The 21,062-nt window shown below is 34.2% G+C and overlaps 1 protein-coding gene across 1 annotated transcript in view; it reads left to right on the top strand.

Moving 5' to 3' along the window:
• LOC127710861 (lithostathine-1-alpha-like) overlaps nucleotides 1-21,062 on the top strand; it is a 420,068-nt gene that overhangs the window by 112,851 nt on the left and 286,155 nt on the right. The window lies entirely within an intron of this gene.

The raw sequence follows: 21,062 nt of genomic DNA, 5'->3' as shown, positions 1-21,062 counted from the left end.
AACATAAAAGCTGAATAATGATCCCCAGTCAGTATAAGCTCTAGATAGATTTAAAGTCTAAGGTACGAACCATTTGATTTGAGGAGGCAGTCTAAGGTATTTGAGAGAAAACAATCTGACTCTGATTTTTGCATTAAATAAAAATTCTGGCCGTATCTGGATTGAAAACAATAATCTTGTCCACTTTTTTGCTATTAGAAACGAAAATTTCCAACAGAATTATTTATCATTAAATGAACATGATGAATAAAAAACGGGCGTATTTTTTTGAGGCCAGGGTTTGCATGTCTGACCGGAATGTCTGTTTCGCCGAACTGATATATTGAATACTTTTTTCAAGACCAGACTGCAACCTGACTGCTGAGTGTGGCCTTTATGTCTCCATTTGTCGCCCGTCATTCATAAATTCGTTGTCATTTCAGACTCATTCGTAGCCTTTGGTTGATTTGGAACCCCTCACCTCCCTTAATTTTGTTTGGTGAAACATATCAACAAAACATTTGGATAAAAATTGCTTGTTTGACTTTTTTAACTCGTGTCGGTCGTATTGTAAATTTCGTCGAATAGCCCGGCGTATTTCTTGTTTACAACAAGAAATCTGTGAGGTTATGCTAACTTAACATACAACAAACGAGAATTTTCCATGTCTATTTTTTACTGGCAAGTCCCACATCAAATATATCAGTACATAGCTTTGGATCCATACTATCATTTTATGATAGACAATCAATAGGGAGAATACAGCATAAAACATGTCCAACCCTTACACTTTACAGCAACTATAGAATATACATGCCCCTCGCCAGGAACCGTTTAAAAAGTGCATTTTACCCTTATTTTATGTTTTTTAGCCCAAAAAAGGTCCCAAAAATTTTTCGCCTCGCTCCGCTCGGCAATCTTTAAAAACTTCGCCCCCCTTTCCAAATTCCTGGATCCGCCCCGGACTCTCCATCCAAGTCAAAATTCATAAAAGTAAACCATTATAGGTCAAAGTACGGTCTTCAACACGGAGCCTTGGCTCACAGCGAACAGCAGGCTATAAAGGGCCCCAAAAATTACTAGTGAAAACCAATGGTCTAATCTACTAGAATTTTAAAAAAAACGAGAAACGAGAAAAACTTATAAACCACATCAACAAACGACAAACTACTGAACATCAGATTCCTGACTTGGGACAGGTGCAAACAATTGCAGCGGGTTTAAACGTTTTAATGGTACCAAATCTTCACCCTTATCTGAAACAAAAGTGTAAAATCACAACATAGAAAGACACACTATAAAATATCAATTGAAATGGCTTAACTCAATCAAAAGACATATTAACACCAGTGAACATACACTGAACAAATAAATTTGATCTATGATACAATGTAAATACAAAATAAATAATCTAAGGGAAGAATGATTAAAGTAACATGTTATAACGCTGTGAAATCTTAAACATGTCCGTTTTATTTTACCATATTCGCAGATGCCAATAACACCTCAAACTGCAGAGTACTGATATGTTAGCATGACATTGTTTAATTGTGTGTGGGCTACAAAACTGTTCTATAAATACCCCCACGCCAATGAGACAGCTACTAAACGACACAAGTTTCTTTTTGTGATTGGTAAGTTGTTCTATAAATATCCCATGTTAATAAGACAGCAACTAAACGATACAACAAACACTTTAAAATTGTCACTTGCATGTAAGCATGTATCATTGTGTGTTGGCTGAGCTATTCTATGAATACCCCCTACGTCAATGACACAGCAACTAAACCACACTTGAACTTTCGTCACTTCCATGTTAGCATGTGTCATAGTGTGTTGGCCAAGCTATTCGTTTAATACCCCGAGTCAATGAGACAGCAACTAACCGACACAACGTGAACTTTCGTCACTTCCATGTTAACATGTATCATAGTGTGTTAGCCAAACTGTTCTTTAAATACCCCAAGTCAATGAGATCAACTAGGCAACACAACATGGCTTTTTTCAATTCAATGTTAGAATGATGGGCTAAGCTGTTCTATAAATACTTCATGTCAATAAGCCAGCAACTTATCGATACAAGATGCACTTTTGTCAATTTCATGTTAGCATGTACCATTGTGTGTGGGCTAAGCTGTTCAATCAATTAGACAGCAACTAAACAAAACAACATTCACTTTTATCACTTTAATGTTATCATGTGTCATAGTGTGTGGGATAAGCTGTTCTATAAATACCCCACATCAATGAGACAGCAACTAAACGACACAAACTGGAAACTTTTGTCACTTCCATGTTAGCATGTGTCAAAGTGACTGTGTGGGCTAAACTGTTCTATAAACATCCCACGGCAACCAAACACCACAATTTAACTTTTGTCACTTTCATGTTAGCACGTGGCAATTTCATTTTAAAATGTACCATATTGTGTGTGGACTAAGCTGTTCTATGAATATCCCACGTCAATGAGACAACAACTAATCGAAACAACATGAACTTTTGTCACTTTCATGTTAGCATGTGTCGTTGTGTGTGGGCTAAGCTGTTCAATGAATATTCCACATCAACAAGACAGCAAATAAACGATACAACATGTACTCTTGTCACTTTTATAGCATGTGTCATTGTGTGTGGGCTAAGCTGTTCTGTAAATAACATAGGCAATGAGATAGCAACACAACGACACAACATGAACTCTTGTCACTTCTGTGTTAGCATGTTGCATTGTGTAGGGCTGAGCTGTTCTATAAATACCCTATGTAAATGAGACAGCAAATAAACGACACAGTCAACATGAACTCTTGTCACTTCTGTGTTAGCACGTACCATTGTGTGGGGGCTGAGATGTTCTATAAATACCCCATGTAAATGAGACAGCAAATAAACGACACAACATGAACTCTTGTCACTTCTGTGTTACAATGTACCATTGTGTGGAGGCTGAGCTGTTCTATAAATACCCCATGTAAATGAGCCAGCAAATAAACGATACAACATGAACTCTTGTCACTTCTGTGTTAGCATGTACCATTGTGTGGGGGCTGAGCTGTTCTATAAATACCCCATGTAACAGAGACAGCAAATAAACGACACAACATGAACTTTTGTCACTTCCGTATAAGAATATTTTTTTGTGTGATCAGTAAGTTGTTCTATAAACACTTAAGTCCACATACAATGGTACATGCTAACATGGAAGTGACAAAAGTGTTTGCAGTATCGTTTAGTTGCGGTGTAAATGACGTTGGGGTATTCATAGAACAGCTCAGCCAACATACAATGATTCATACTTACATGTAAGTGAATGTTGTATCGTTTAATTGCTGTCTCGTTGACCTAGAGGTATTGATAGAACAGCTAAGCTCACACACAATGATACATGCTAACATATAAGTGACAATTTTAAAGTGTTTGTTGTATAGTTTAGTTGCTGTCTTATTAACGTGGGACATTTATAGAACAGCTCAGCCCCCACACAATGGTGTTTGCTAAGCGGCTGTATAATAAGTTTTATTTAACGAGATAATGTATTCATCAATAGGTAAACGATAAGTGTAGGTGACTATAAACAAAATGTGTCTTAAATATCCCACATCAATGAGACAGAAACTAAACGATACAACAAAAACACTTTAAAATTGTCACTCACATGTAAGCATGTATCATTGTGTTGGCTGGGCTATTCTATGTTTCTTAGTCTTCAGCATGTATTTATGGAAGCTTATAATAGTCACGAGTTGATCAGTTCTCAGCTCAACTTGTTGACAAAAATAAGTGGTAAAGTTGCATTATAACAAACCTTGTGAACCTAATTGTGTGTACTTGTTAAGTAATTTTCTAAACTTTCCGACTTTCCGAAAGTGCACTTGTTAACTTCTTCTGAACAAGTTTACTTTGACAAAGTGAATAAAAAGTATAGACTCGCCTTGTGTACATGGTCTTTGTTCACTTGTAACATACAACTAGTCTGATAGTTGCCGTGGAACAAACCTTGTATACTTCATTTTGTTTACAAGTGGATTATTTTCTTTACTTTCCAACTTTCTAAAAGTGCACTTGTTAACTTCTTCTGAACAAGTTTAGTGAAAAAAATGTATATTCTCATCTTGTGGTGTTGTTTTTGTTCACTTTCCTTGCTAATAATGTTTACTTGTCGAGTTGTTTCTCACCTTTCTCATTTACTGAAAGTATATTTGTATTGTTTGTATCTAACTAAGTGTACTTTTTACAAATAAACTTGATTTGATTTCAAAATATTGCAAGTTCACTTGTTGAAAGCCAACTTGGTCTGAAATCTGTCGGCAGGGCTTGATATTTTAATCACGTGGTCTCAGTGTATATTTTGCGTACAACTCTATCCTGTCTGGAAGCATGACAAAGAATTATATTCTAAAGGTAAATATTCAAATTTCTTTATTACATGTATCACACCTTTTTAGTTAGGAAATGCATTAGTGTTATATACATCATCTGTCACCTGTGCATTCAATTTTTAAATCAAAGCAATTGCTGAACGAATTGAGACAGAAATCATACCCAATGAGCTCGTCAACGAAAAACAAGGCCGCCATTGCTAAGACACATTTTGTTTATAGTCACCTACACTTATCGTTTACCTATTGATGAATACATTATCTCGTTAAATAAAACTTATTATACAGCCGCTTAGCAAACAAGGCGGTATATGGGTCATTTTCAAAATCCGTCCATATTCTTGTCCGACCAACATGTGAGAAAAATACGACTGTATCATTGTTTGAATTTTTGTGTCCTGCATATTGCAACGTAGATTTGTAAGTTCTACTATTTGCAGAAAAATAAGGAATAGGTATCCGGATTTTCTTAGAAATCGTGCTCAAAGCTCTAAACGACCCTAAATTGCATGTACCAAAAATACCAAATATCATATCAAAATAGACATCTTTAGGGAGCTACCATTTTGATGGGGGGGGGGGGGGGGGGGGGGGGGGGGAGGGCTAAGATGAAATTCGAAAAAATAGGCAGAACAGGAGTTTTGAGAAAAAAAAGATAGGATGAGACACTTTGCAAAATAAAAAGGCAGGATGGCAATTTATGTAAAAAAAAAGTCAGGATAAACTAAAAAAAAAAGGCAGGACCGAATTGAGTGAAAAATAAAAAAAGACAGGACAGAGATTACAAATTAAAAAAAATGCAGGACAAAATTTTTCATCCTAGCCCTCTCCCCCTCCCAAATTTAGGGTAATTTTATATGGTCGATTTCTCCACTTTAATAGCTTGTATTTAGATATGTTTTATGTCTATAAAAATCTTTATAAGCATTGCCATTGAATGTATTTTTCTAAAATGATGGAAAAACACCCAGAAGAAGGAAAATCGCTATACAAAAAAACACGATGATGATCGTAACTTCGGCTATGGATGATCGTAACTCAGACTTGTTATTATATAAAGATGATCGAAACTCACAATTTACGATGTGTTTCTTCTTTAAATGAGCATTCTATTTAGAAGTCACGATATATTGGTATAACTGAAAACAGTATGATTTTGAAACTGAACAAAATGAGCACTGCAATTTGTCAAAACGAAATGACATAAGGGGGAATTGACAGGTTTATTTGCAAATGTCATCAATATTTTTTTCTTATGAGTAATTTAGTTAAAATTCAAAATGGAATACGTTTGTATGAAGTAAATATAAATTTCATCCTCGATCATGATGCAGTTTAAGATTGCAGGTCAAAACTTTCACTGAATATTTTAGAAATAAGTAATGTTAGGCATGAAGCTACATTATTTTGATGTGTTCACCTCGGTTTTAGCTTGTTGCCTGGTTTTGTATTTTCTTAATCAAACTATGACTATTAAACATTGATAGACTACAGAGGCGGATTTAGAGGGAGGCCCAGGGTCCCCGCACTTTTGTGGGAAAAACTTGGATGATTATATAGGGAATCACTAAAGCATGACTGGAGCGGGGCCCCTCTTAGGCAGTCAGTGCCCCTCCTTTATGAACATTTCTGGATCTGCCATTGTTGCCTATATTTATCACGGGTAGGCTATTTATGTAATGAAGGAAAAGCTGAAATAAATGGTATATACGTTCATATATTAGTTTCCAGGTTTTTCAAACTTTAAATCCTTACACTTACTGTTATATGACACGTGTTATTGAGGTAAGTCGAAAGAAGTAGTTTTAGCCAAAAATATCAATGAATTATTTTATCGAAGGTTTCAATTTCTTTTTCATTCAACAGATATGGCATGTATGGTTACACTTCTTAATGCTATATTTTCCAACCTCTATTTTATTGGTGCTTTCAATCTTTTTTTCATTCAACAGATATGGTTACACTTCTTAAACCTATATCTGTCCGAAATTCCCCTAAAAATATCAGGTTCTCGAAAGGTAATATTATTCCTACAAAGTGTTCCATTGAAAAAAAATCTTAAATTTTACCAAACTGGTCATTAATATGAAATCTCCAATACCTTATTTATATAAGATATATGAAATCATTATAAAGTTATTTACCACAATGCAATTTAATATAGAACTAGATAAAAAAAAAAGTACGAAATCTCACAAAATCATAACCATTATTCTGCACTTACACGTATACCAATCAATAGGATGTTGCCCTCCCCTACAGTAATCGTCTCTCATTATTATCACAATATAAGCTGATTATGTACACTTTTTCGCATACCATACAGCTCTATTTATTAGAAAATGCTTCGTTGGAACAGACAGTTACGATCATCTTAAGTAAAATTACGATCATCGTTGATAAAAATAAATAAAAGTTACGATCATCATCGTGTTTTTTTTTGTATCTCGATTTTCGTTCTTTTTGTTGCTTTTCCATCATGAAGTAAAAAAACCTTTGATGGCATACTTATAAATTTGTTTCTTGACATAATGCGAATCTGAAAATAAGCTGTTAAAATGGAAAAATCGGGCTTATAAAATTTCCCTAAATTTGTGTCCGCCATATTGAGATGATCGTAATTGCAGTTACGATCATCACGTTGACACCAGTGACATATGATAATAATGGAAGCATAAAAAGATATCTCTGTAAATCATAAATGTATCAACAGTTATTGGCATTTAAGTAAGTAGAGGTAGTCCAGTATTTTTTTTTAACTTGGAATAAAGAATGGAAACGGAGGATGTATCAAAGAGACAACAATTCGACCAAATGTACAAAACAACCCAAGGCCATCAATGGGCCTTCAACACAGCGAAAAATCCCGCACCCATAGGCGGGCTTCAGAAAGCCCCGAAACACTAATGTATACTAGATCGGGAAAATGAACGCCACTCTACACTACGAAACATAGAGATGAACCAAAATTAAAAAAAAACATACAAGTCTAACAAAGGCTAGAGGTTCCTGACTTAGGACAGGCGCAAAAATGCGGTAGGGTTAAACATGTTTTGTGAGATCTCACTTGGTAAAAGAGAGGCGAAAGATACCAAAGGCAAAGGGACAATCAAACTCAAATGTGGGAACACACTGACAAAGCCATGGCAATAAATGAAAAACGACGTAAAGACAAACAGCAACACACAACACAAAATATAAAAATAAAAACTGAGCAACACGAACCCCAACAAAAGCCGCTCGGCTCAAGCTAGCAGCCACTTCGCTAGCAGCCAGTTTTCAGATATGTCTATAAACCCAAAAGTTGCATAAGACTCAAATGTTTTTTTATACTATATATAACGTTTTTTTAATTTAACAATCGAAGACACCATTCATGAGTTTTAGGAGTGGGTCCAGGATTTTTTAAGGGAAAAAAGGGGAGCTAATTGCCAAAAACATATATACCGCTGATCGGAGGATTGCAAAAAATTGTTGAACGATTTTATGCCGAAAAAAAGGAGATATTTTCCCGTTTAAAGGGGAGGGTGGCGTACACCCACCACGCCTTATCTGAATCATCAACTGAATTTTACATTTTCATTTTTTGATTTGTATATTTTATTAGCACACCGCGCTGCACGTTGAAAGGGTGAGACATAAATTTATAAAAAGATATAGAACACTACAAGAGTGGAGAAATAAGAAATTTCTTTTTAAAACAGAATGCAACATTTTTCTTTAAAAATTTAACCCTAAAAAGCATGAAAATGTGGAATAAAATTTTGTTAAAAATCTTTAAAAAATATGATTTACCTCCCTTTAAAACTTATTACTTTAGAATAATTGAAATATTAAGTCTTTTTTTGATGCGTAAAACAACAAATACTTGTATCATAAGGTGTCAAGCATTTATTTATTGACAATTAATGATCATGTAACAAACAGTTGCAAAAATTATATATAATTAAGCTATTTTCAGTTTCATTTTATGCCCATTTCATGAGATTCATTATGAATGTTCATGAACTTCGAATCACTTTAAGTTCGCGAAATTTTCTTCGACAGTAAGACTTCTTTACATAGATAAAGATATTGAAAACTAATCTTACAGAAAAAAACATAAATACATCCCATTAAGCTTTAACATTGACAAATATGATCAGGAAAAAAAAGGAAGGGACTACTATTTATTTTTAATTCGGTTGGGGAATTTTAGCTAGTCAGAACTGATAATAAGTAATGGAATGAACTGAACTGAACATAACCTATCTTGTCGAAAACAGGATGAAATGAATATTCTACCCAAAATAAAGAATTATTGTGTACGAAATCGAAAGTAAATTTTCGCACGGCTTTGTCCAGGGGCGGATCATGGCCAGACATTTATAAAAAGGGGGGGGGGGGGGGGCGGGGGGTGTCCTAACCCAGGAGGCAAAAGTTAAGTCAGACTATGTGACAAATCAGGTACAACCCCCCAACCCTTCACCCAATGCTGATAAGTTTGTATGGGTCAAGGGCATAAGTGATCATAGCCCTTATAAAGGCAATATCTTCTTCTACCTCTTGTTTCATGGGCAACGATGAGAATCTCTTAGTATGGTCAGCCGGCAATAGTTAAGTCGGACTATGTGACATGCCAGGATCCCAAACCCTTTGCTGACAAACTCATACGGGTGAAGAGCAAAATTCTGAGGCAATACTTTTTTCCACACTAGGTGCAAATGAAACTTGGGACCCTAAGGCATGCTTGACTGAAAAATCCAGGTGGGGTATAGCACGATTTTTTTTTAAAATTGATCCAAAGTTGGGGTCCGACACCCTACCCCATCCTAACTTTCAAAGTTAATAAAAAAAATTCTGAGGCAATTCTTTTTTCCACACTAGGTGCAAATGAAAGTTGGGACCCTAAGGCATGCTTGACTGAAAAATCGAGGTGGGGAATAGCACGGATTTAAAAAAAAATTGTTAATATAGCTAATATAAGTTGTCTACGTTCATATCCGTAGATATGGATATTTTAACACCCTGAAGTATCCAAGTACACCCTGAGGCGCAGCCGAAGGGTGTACAGGGTACTGAAGGGTGTTAAAATATCTATATCTACGGATATGAACGTAGATAACGAATTTATCCCCGGTTTAGTCTAAATCTGGCGATTTTCAGAGAAATTCGACCACAAAGTTAAACGTGAAAGCAACGTTTTTTTCATTTTTTAAATATCTTTTATTGAAATTTGGGAATTTGACATATTTTTAACGGGTCGTAGGGTACTACCTTTGGTAGAACCCTACAGGTAGACAAATATAAGACGTTTTCAAACTAGAGGCAGAGAAACTGAAATGGGTCGAATTTGGCGCGCAATGTTGTGAGTCAGAGAGTTACATCATAAACGGTGTGACGTCAACGTGGGTCATTTGCATAGCTAGGTCAGTAGTACCATTCATTGACAATGTGGCTGCATAGTGATGCATTTACTAAAATGAGTGCAAATAATCGATATAATAAGATTAAATCGTTAGTTGATTAAATATTTAATTACAGATATCATGGATAATCTACAGAATTCGATATTTCACAAGGAACAACCATGGAACTAAGGAAAACGCGCGTGATGTTCCCCGTTGTAATGGGTAGCAACGTCCGGGTATATGGGTTAGTAACACCCAGGGGATATGGGTTTTGTAACGACGTGCGTTAACCAATCAAAATCCTAGAAATATACTAAGCCGGGGATAATTAGTTATGTCCTTGCACACCGTACTTTGATTACTAAAAATAAACCGTGCGTGTCATCAAAACTAAGCGAATCCCACTGTTACAGAAAAAGAATGATTCACTTAAACAGATTTGTTTGACATGAAAGTATTAGAGTACGAACGCAACTTTGTATTCTTGTAGCGTAGAAATATTTTTACTTTTTAGGAACTATTTTATGGAAAGCTATCTACACAATATCGCACAAAAATTTTTTGATGGAAAAGTCGATACCATGTAACAAGAAAATCTTACCAACATTTAAATAATGTCATGTTTTCAGTGTTGTCAGTTGAAGTGAAGTCTTAAAGCGTGCAGCACATGCACATGTTAAAAGCACATACTTTTGTTTTAAAAATATTGATCAGGAAATGAAATTTCAAAATTCATTGAATAGTGTTTTCGACGGCTAAATTGAAGTGAAAACAGATATTGTAGTGGTAATATAAAATAAAAACGTTTTAGTAAGTTTGAATCTTATGCAACTTTTTGGTTGAAAACTGGCTGCTAGCGAAGTGGCTGCTAGCGAGTGGCTGCTAGCTTGAGTCTAGTCAAAGTATGTGAAGGTATTTGAATCGAATACAACGTTGTGAGATCTCTTCTCCAAATGATATGCATTTGTAACACGGTAGCAACATTGCATATCCCCGCGCCACAGCTGTTTCGATCAAATTATTAAATGAAACGCTTTAAAGGAAATGACATCAAAAATTAAAAAAATCCATTTAATTTTGGAAATATAATCATTCGCAGCTGTTGTTGTTATTTTGTTAACAAACTTGTAATATTTCTAAGGTATACTTTTCCAACAAATAAGGGTCTTCAGTTAAAACCCATTCAAGGCGAATGATGCCTCAAGGCATCACCTGGTAACCGCCGTATGATGCCTAAAAGCATCACCTAGTAACTGCCGCGTGATGCCTGAGGGCATCATGGAAAATAAAAAAATGCACTGCCTACTTTCGGTTTTAATATCAGATCAATTACGTAAAGCTGTACAGCGTACGTTACCATGGTATGTAACAGGTTTCAAATTTTAATTTTATGTATAAATTTTGACAATAAAAATCATAGTTATGTCATTTCTTCGTACTTTCGATTTGCGTTTATGTGCCGCCATTTTTTTCAACTTTGTCTGACATGTGCAGTCAACGTGATCGCTTTAAAAATTGAAAGTTCATTACCTTACATGCGAAATCTTTAAACCATTTATGTATCGCTGTTTTAAAAATGAATAACCTTTACTTAAGAGTGTTTATTAATAAAAAGATAAGCCGGTAATTTCTGTCTCTTTCTGTTTCATCTTTGCATGATTTTGATTTACGCTCTGTTGACGATCGGAAGTTTACGGTTTTCGCCGACAAATAAATTTCACACGACCTGAAGGTCATCTCCCATCATGCAAAGGTTCCGATCTTACTGGTTTAAAAAGGCGAAAAAGAGCTACATCACAAATTATACTGACCAGTCTGTATATTGGCGAAAATGTATTTATTTATCCCTTGTCAAGTGCATAATCTCTCAAACATTGAAGAAAATTAATATGCGGTGAAAAAAAGAATAGTTCTAATGTAATGTAACCCTAGCGGATGTTGAAGATATGAAAGAAGGTCATCAAAGCTCCATGAGGGCAATCTTGATTTGAAAGACTTTTTAACCAATCCGGTGACATCCCGTTAGTCCGACAACCATTATTCCGACATCCCATTACTCCGACAGCCCATTACTCCGACAGCTTATTATTCCAACAGCCCATTATTCCGACAGCTCATTATTCCGACAATGCACCTGTAATAATTGTATGGGTAAATTTTCTCCAAAAGACCAACTCCGTTCTCGATAATATTTGCGGTTGTCCGTTTAGATTCCGATAATTTTTCTCATGCGGGATATGCGTCTCAGTGCCTTGGGGTTGATACACATGCTTATTGCAAATGCTTAGTCCTTATCCTCGTCCCCCCTTTTTGTTTTACGGCTCCGGTTATTTTATTTGTCTTTATATTGCGGCGTGTGTGTTTCCATTGTCGTTATGTGCTGTTCTAGTTCACGGTTTTGTTTAGAATATCTTTATTTCCAAAGTCTATATAAACTATAGGTACACATTTGAATTACATCAACATCAATAATACATACAATAAATACATAAACACAAAACTATGTGACAGAATAGCAGAAGGTGTTGTAGTAATACATAAACATTATTTTAACATTTCGGTTCTAAACTTTTACATTGTTTGAACTCATAAGTTTAATAAATTTGTACATCGATGGTTTTTTCCAATAATATGGCTTAATGTAAATTGTTCTAAAACCTTGAAAAAATGGACATTTGAGGATGAAATGAAACTCATCCTCTATATCATTTTTACAAAAAGTACATGTTCTATTATTTCTTGTTATACCATAAAATCTTCCATTTTCTATAGCTAAGTTGTGGCTACTTAATCTTATTTTTGTTATACATGTTTTGTAAACCTTAGGAATTGGTTTACATAAATAAAATTGCAGACAAAAATTATCTAACATATATTTATAATTAGAACATTTTTGAGAAGTATGCAACTGAGCATCAAGTTCTTGTTTAAGACAATCATACATCCGTTGCTTTATAACAGCAAAATATACATCAGGCAAGTCTGAAATAAGGTTTTGGCTATACCATACATCACCTAAACCTATAACAAAGAGTTCATTCTTTATAAAATACAACCAGTTACACTTATTATTTTGACATCTCTCTAATTCGCAATATAAGTAATTGTAACAATTTTTCAATATACAGTTAGAAGTATTTAGCAATTTAAACCAATATTTGAAAATCTTGCATTTTCTTGTGAAAATAAGAGGCAATCTACCTAGTTCTTGATATATCATAACATTGTTAGTAGACAATTTTACACCAAGTATATTTTTACAATAGTTCATGTGGACTCTCTCTATTGCCGGGGCTTTATGTGCACCCCATATTTTGCTTGCATAACTCAATAATATAAGTATCAAAAAGAGATAACAAAGTGACATAATTTAAAAACATACTTTTGACATTTCTTCTTAAAGCAAACATTGCTTTTCTACCTTGTTCTGACAATTTCTGTTGTAACATATTATATTTGCCATTAAAATTTAAAAGTACACCAAGGTAGGTAAAATTATCAACAACTTCAATTTCTTTATTATCATAATACCATTTCTCATCAAAATGAACTCTACCACCTTTCCTAAATACTACAATTTTAGTTTTATTAATATTTACACTCAATGACCATTTTGATGTATATTCATATAATGTATCAAGCATATTTTGTAACCCTAAAACAGATTCTGAGAAAATAACCATATCATCAGCATACATAAGTAGAAATAAATGCAGTTCTTTCATCTCATATGGTATGGCATTAATATTAATAAAAGCCATTTCACAATCGTTAACATATAGTGAAAAAAAGTACACCTCTCCCTGCATCAAGCCCAATTCATTGGTGAAGTAATCAGAATTAATACCATCAACATAAACACAAGAAGACACATTAGTATACATAGATTTAATTACAGTTAAAAGTTTACCTTGAATACCAATTTTTGACAATTTATACCATAGCATAAGCCTTTGAACAGTATCGAATGCTTTTGTGTAATCAACAAAACAACAATAAAGACGTTTGTTTGCTGATAGGGACTTAAAAATTACAGAAATCAGGGCAAAAATTGCATCTACAGTTCCAAAACCTGGGCGAAAGCCGAACTGGGCGTCAGTAATGACATCAAAAGAATCGGACCATTCCATCAAACGTTGGTTTAATACGGAAGTAAATAATTTGGCGAAATTACTCACAAGACTTATACCTCTATAGTTATTTGGATCGTCTTCGTTTCCTTTCTTGAAAATAGGCACAAGTATAGCAAGAGCCCAGCTAGTAGGAAATATACCGGACTGTAAAATACCATTAAAAACCTTAACTAATGTGGGCATAAACATGTTTATGTCTCTTTGATTTACCCCCTTTTTTTACTAGATCTTCGATTTCCTCCCTTTCGTATCAAGAGACTGAGGTTTCACCACTATTACCTACATAAATAAATTTATCAGAGTTGGACAACCCTACCCGCCCTCTTTGGTCGCAACACTTTCAACCCTATGTATCACTCAACTTATATGTTTTATTTAATTTTGTCGCGGAAAATGGCGACAAATGAATTGTAGGTAAAAATGCGGAAAATCACGAAACAAATACAAACCCAGGGCCCAGAAAAAGAAGATAACAAATAGGACGAACTAGGTGCACCGCAAAGATGAGCTTCTACCAAGACACCCACCGTACGTTTGATGAATGTCGTGTTCGGGAAGATGAATCCGCGAAATATGGAGCAGTACGCGCGGTTCCCATAACGGTCGATCAGACATAAAGATGACACTTGATATATATGTAGGGGTACTGATTTCATATCACGAGCTTATCTTAAAATCCTGAAAAAAATCGCCTTTATAATGCAGTTGGGGCGGGGGGCAGGACGGGGTAAAAAGGTTTCAGATTTACTATGTTTTCAATAATTCTAGTTCCATTTCAAACACAAACTTGAATGATAAAACGAAACCCAATAAGCTAGGGAGTTGTCGACGGACAACAAGATACACGCAAACAATTGCATGTACAATAGGGATAGCAAATAGTCCAATGTGGACGAGGGTCCTGGTGAAGGGAGTGTAAAATAATTAGATATTTAAGCCAAAGATGTGGATGGAAAATAAAAATACAAACACAAGTAAAACATACAAGAGTTTGATGTGTTCTGTAGTTTTTTATAGGCCCTTCACCATCTTTGTGAACGTTTCAAAGAATATTCACGACAATCATCTAGTTTCTACTTCCTCTGGAAATTTCAGGGCTGTAGATCTGTTATAAAGATTCCAGAGCCCCTTTATTTTTCCTAAAATAGATTGTTTGCAGTGATCCCCCGATTATGCAAATTTTATGGCAATGACCAATTGATGGAAATCTCAGAAATGCTCTTTGGTGGACTACATGTGATTTCTAAAAAAAAAAAAAAGCAGTCAATTGTACGTTGTACAGCATCTTCACCAAGATCACCCAATCAGCTTAAATCATTATAATCGTGCGAAATTCGTCTTTCTCGTGGCATTTCATTCCAGTTATCCCTATTGTGAAAGATGGCATATGTAACTCGTGGAATCCGAGGTGGACACATTCTAATTTACAATGGTTTTAAGTACCAAAAAAACAAAACCAGACTCGATAAACTACATTGGAGATGCTGGCGTCCTGCATGCAGAGCCCCACTTAGAACAAATTTGTTCAATTTCGACGAGGTGGAACCTGATATAAATGTAGTAAATGTTAGTGTTATCGAATTTAACTTAACAAATCAACCAATATGTCTATATTTTCCAAACTTTTGCTATAAATACTTTCTTTGGTAAGTATATGTTCGCATTTTGTAATTGATTGATTGTTGGTTGCTTAAGACCTTAGTCCGATTATTTAAGATTTAGATTGACAAACTCATATAAAGTGTCCAGAAATACCACAATCGCCCGAGTTAACCTACTCTTTGTTTACATCTAACAATTATTGACTTCGACGTTTTTACCGTCGATAAAACACGAGCATACCAATAACGCGATATAGTTACCGTCTGAAAAATTGTTCGTAACTGACATGAGCGTGTTTGATCGACGGTAAAAATACGACAATTCATTGCTAGACGTTTCTTAATGAACATTGAGCTACTAACTTTGAGCATGTTGAGGCGAAAATGTTTAAAGCAAAATATCAATTAATTATAGTATAAAATTAAAACAGACAGACAAAGGACAACACAAACACGTCCCTTTTGGCCTCAGCACCATCAATGAAAACAAGTGAACGTTATATCTATTTTTTTTTTTGGCGTTTCGTATAGAAACAAATAATTTAGGAAATATGAAAAAGAAATGACATGGGAATATGGCATATTATTATACCTTACATATATTTCAAACAATTCTATTGGGTAAAACGTTATCACGTTATCACTGGAATAATTCAGTTAATTTTCATTCAATTGCAAGGAAGAACGAATAACCCTAAAAATTTACACCAGCGTTGAATAACCCTATTATTCACCGGCGAATAACCTTTTTAGTTTGTTGATTTGTACTCATGAAAATGACGTCACAGACGTAAATAAACAAAATGGCAACGTTCAACGTTCAAATTACAGGAAGCCCATTGATCGAGAGAAGAGGAAATAAGGCTTTTGACGTGCATCTTGTGCCTATGATATCTCTAATAACGGTCCTTTTCAGGGACATCTATTTTACAAAAAGAATCTACCTTTGTGTACGATACGAGAGTTCTAAGACACAAATTACATGTATTTTTGAACACAGGAATCGGAAATTCTATCAATAAAATTCTGTAAATAATAAAGTCGACTATCAATAGAGCTTCTCGTAGAGAAGCGACAGGAATGCAACGCCTTTTTCAAGGATTGTCCTAAATCTATATTTAAACGCTAATCAGCATGGATTAAAGTATTGAATTCTACTCTTGGGTGTTTACACTTAATAAATATCATGTTTTTATGTACTTACCCCGGCTTTTGTAGCAGTTTTCGAGAGTTTTTCCCTTTAGAGCCCTGTCACGGAATCCATGATGTGTAAACAGGAAGTGTAGTACTGCAGTGAATTTTTGAGGTCAGTATTATTAAGTTATTTCTTTTAATAAATTATGGAAACATCTTTTAATTAATCGTACTATTTAACTATAATAAAATATTACTTTAAAAATAAGTTTCAATTGTTTGTTCTATTTATTTTGTCTGGGTTGAAATTTTTACAAGGGAGGTAACTCTTCACTACTGAAAAGTAACAAGGCGGCGAAATTCAAATTTGAAATTTAAAATTTCGAACACTGAAGATAAATATAAGCACTTATATCATAATATATATATCAATGGCAGGGAATATAGACATAGCTGCATGGTAATAGTTAATAATACACATAATTATTTACCTTTGAATAAGTTAATAAATCATTTTTAAACCTAAAAAAAAAGGGGGGCTGTCAAGTCAAGAACATTATTTACCCTCTTTAACTTATATAAGGCCTACTTCAATTTGTCCAACTCGGGTTAGCAGAGTCTGTCGAGTTTACGCAACTGACAATTCAACCCACGAGTTTGACCTTTTGAACCTACCCGAGTTAACTCGACATCAACCATGGGTTAGGGCACAGGAGTTTGAAATCTTAGCAATAACGGTTAATAAATATGTCAAACTCAACTATCACAGTAGAGCTTCACTCTAAGCCAAGGCTTTGTGTTGAAGGCTGTATTTGACCTAACTTTTAATACATAAGGACTTGTCACTTGGATTGAGAGTTGTCTCATTGGCACTCATACCATACTCATATTCTTATTTTTATTATTCTAATGCTCTTCAATTTTGTACTTTATTTGGCCTTTCTATTATCTTAATTCGAGCGTCACTGATGAGTCTCTATAAGACAAAACGTGCATCTGGCGTAGAAAAAAATTATAAGCCTGCAAAATAATATATTATAAATGCATCATACTCATGATACTTTGTATAATAAATCTGCATGAAAAATTACATAGATTATTAAAAGTTTTGGCATATATTTGTTTTTTTAATTCCAAGTACCTTCATAATTTTTATTATACGTTAACAGTAAATTTGGGGTAATTTTGATTTTCTTTTTTACTGATTAATAAAAGTCAAATAACAAAATTATGGCTTAATAAAACATACCGTCCTACTTAAAATGCTTTTTCCTTTAAAATCAAAATTCAATTCTTCTGCTCACTCATGTTTGCCATTTATGTTTTCTTGTGATGAAATTACCAAACATTTTGCTGAATTTAATATGGCAATAGCATGTTGCAGTTTTTTTGTGATGAAAAAACCAAACATTTTGCTGAACCTAATATGGCAACGGCATGTCCCAGTTTTCTTGTGATGAAATAACCAAACATTTTGCTGAATCTAATATGACAATAGCATGTTGCAGTTTTTTTGTGATGAAAAAAACAATCATTTTGCTGAATCTAATATGGCAATGGCATGTCCCAGTTTTCTTGTGATGAAATAACCAAATATTTTGCTGAATCTAATATGGAAATAGCATGTCCCAGTTTTCTTGTGAGGAAATAACCAAACATTTTGCTGAATCTAATATGGCAATAGCATGTCCCAGTTTTCTTGTGGTGAAATAACCAAACATTTTGCTGAATTTAAAGTGGCAATGGCATGTTGCAGTTTTCTTTTGATGAAATAACTTAACATTTTGCTGAATCTAATATGGCAAAAGCATGTCCCAGTTTTCTTGTGAAGAAATAACCAAACATTTTGCTGAATCTAATATGACAATAGCATGTCCCAGTTTTCTTGTGATGAAATAACTAAACATTTTGCTGAATTTAATGTGGCAATGGCATGTTGCAATTTTCTTGTGATGAAATAACCGAACATTTTGCTGAATCTAATATGGCAATAGCATGTCCCAGTTTTCTTGTGATGAAATAACCAAACATTTTGCTGAATTTAATGTGGCAATGGCATGTTGCAATTTTCTTGTGATGAAATAACCAAACATTTTGCTGAATCTAATATGGCAATAGCATGTCCCAGTTTTCTTGTGATGAAATAACCAAACATTTTGCTGAATTTAAAGTGGCATTGGCAGGTTGAAATTTTCTTGTGATGAAATAACCAAACATTTTGCTGAATTTAATGTGGCAATGGCATGTTGCAATTTTCTTGTGATGAAATAACCAAACATTTTGCTGAATCTAATATGGCAATAGCATGTCCCAGTTTTCTTGTGATGAAATAACCAAACATTTTGCTGAATTTAAAGTGGCATTGGCATGTTGAAATTTTCTTGTGATGAAATAACTAAACATTTTGCTGAAGTTAATGTGGCAATGGCATGTTGCAATTTCTTGTGATGAAATAACCAAACATTTTGCTGAATTTAAAGTGGCAATGGCATTTTCTAGTTTTCTTGTGATGAAATAACTAAACATTTTTGCTGAATATAATGTGGCAATGGCATGTTGCAATTTTCTTGTGATGAAATAACCAAACAGTTTGCTGAATCTAATATGGCAATAGCATGTCCCAGTTTTCTTGTGATGAAATAACCAAACATTTTGCTGAATCTAATATGGCAATAGCATGTCCCAGTTTTCTTGTGATGAAATACCCAAACATTTTGGTGAATTTAAAGTGGCAATGGTATTTTCCAGTTTTCTTGTGATGAAATAACTAAACATTTTTGCTGAATATAATGTGGCAATGGCATGTTGCAATTTTCTTGTGATGAAATAACCAAACAGTTTGCTGAATCTAATATGGCAATAGCATGTCCCAGTTTTCTTGTGATGAAATAACCAAACATTTTGCTGAATTTAATGTGGCAATGGCATGTTGCAGTTTTCTTGTGATGAAATAACCAAACATTTTGCTGAATCTAATATGGCAATAGCATGTCCTAGTTTTCTTGTGATGAAATAACTAAATATTTTGTTGAATTTAATGTGGCAATGGCATGTTGCAGTTTTCTTGTGATGAAATAACTCAACATTTTGCTGAATCTAATATGGCAAAAGCATGTCCCAGTTTTCTTGTGATGAAATAACCAAACATTTTGCTGAATTTAAAGTGGCATTGGCATGTTGCAATTTTCTTGTGATGAAATAACTAAACATTTTGCTGAATATAATGTGGCAATGGCATGTTGCAATTTTCTTGTGATGAAATAACGAAACATTTTGCTGAATCTAATATGGCAATAGCATGTCCCAGTTTTCTTGTCATGAAATAACCAAACATTTTGCTGAATTTAAAGTGGCATTGGCATGTTGAAATTTTCTTGTGATGAAATAACTAAACAGTTTGCTGAAGTTAATGTGGCAATGGCATGTTGCAATTTCTTGTGATGAAATAACCAAACATTTTGCTGAATTTAAAGTGGCATTGGCATGTTGAAATTTTCTTGTAATGAAATAACTAAACAGTTTGCTGAAGTTAATGTGGCAATGGCATGTTGCAATTTCTTGTGATGAAATAACCAAACATTTTGCTGAATTTAAAGTGGCAATGGCATTTTCCAGTTTTCTTGTGATGAAATAACTAAACATTTTTGCTGAATATAATGTGGCAATGGCATGTTGCAATTTTCTTGTGATGAAATAACCAAACATTTTGCTGAATTTAAAGTGGCATTGGCATGTTGCAATTTTCTTGTGATGAAATAACCAAACATTTTGCTGAATCTAATATGGCAATAGCATGTCCCAGTTTTCTTGTGATGAAATAACCAAACATTTTGCTGAATTTAAAGTGGCATTGGCATGTTGAAATTTTCTTGTGATGAAATAACTAAACTATTTGCTGAAGTTAATGTGGCAATAGCATGTCCCAGTTTTCTTGTGATGAAATAACCAAACATTTTGCTGAATTAAAAGTGGCATTGGCATGTTGAAATTTTCTTGTGATGAAATAACTAAACTATTTGCTGAAGTTAATGTGGCAATAGCATGTCCCAGTTTTCTTGTGATGAAATAACCAAACATTTTGCTGAATTAAAAGTGGCAATGGCATGTTGCAATTTTCTTGTGATGAAATAACCAAACATTTTGCTGAATCTAATATGGCAATAGCATGTCCCAGTTTTCTTGTGATGAAATAACCAAACATTTTGCTGAGGTTAATGTGGCAATAGCATGTCCCAGTTTTCTTGTGATGAAATAACCAAACATTTTGCTGAATTTAATGTGGCAATGGCATGTTCCAGTCAAGACATGGCTTTGTCAGTTTGTTTTCCACATTTGAGTTTGAATGTCCCTTTGGTATCTTTTGTCTTTATTTCATATTCAAGAGTTAAATATATATATATCTTATTCTAAAGTAACATGGACACACACAATTATTTTCTTCAATTCTTCTTT

The sequence above is a fragment of the Mytilus californianus genome, unplaced genomic scaffold (genome assembly GCF_021869535.1).
Source record: "Mytilus californianus isolate M0D057914Y unplaced genomic scaffold, xbMytCali1.0.p SCAF_8, whole genome shotgun sequence".
NCBI lineage: Eukaryota > Metazoa > Mollusca > Bivalvia > Mytilida > Mytilidae > Mytilus > Mytilus californianus.
Note: the sequence above shows the minus strand (reverse complement) of the source record. Positions and strands in the feature narration are given on the sequence as shown.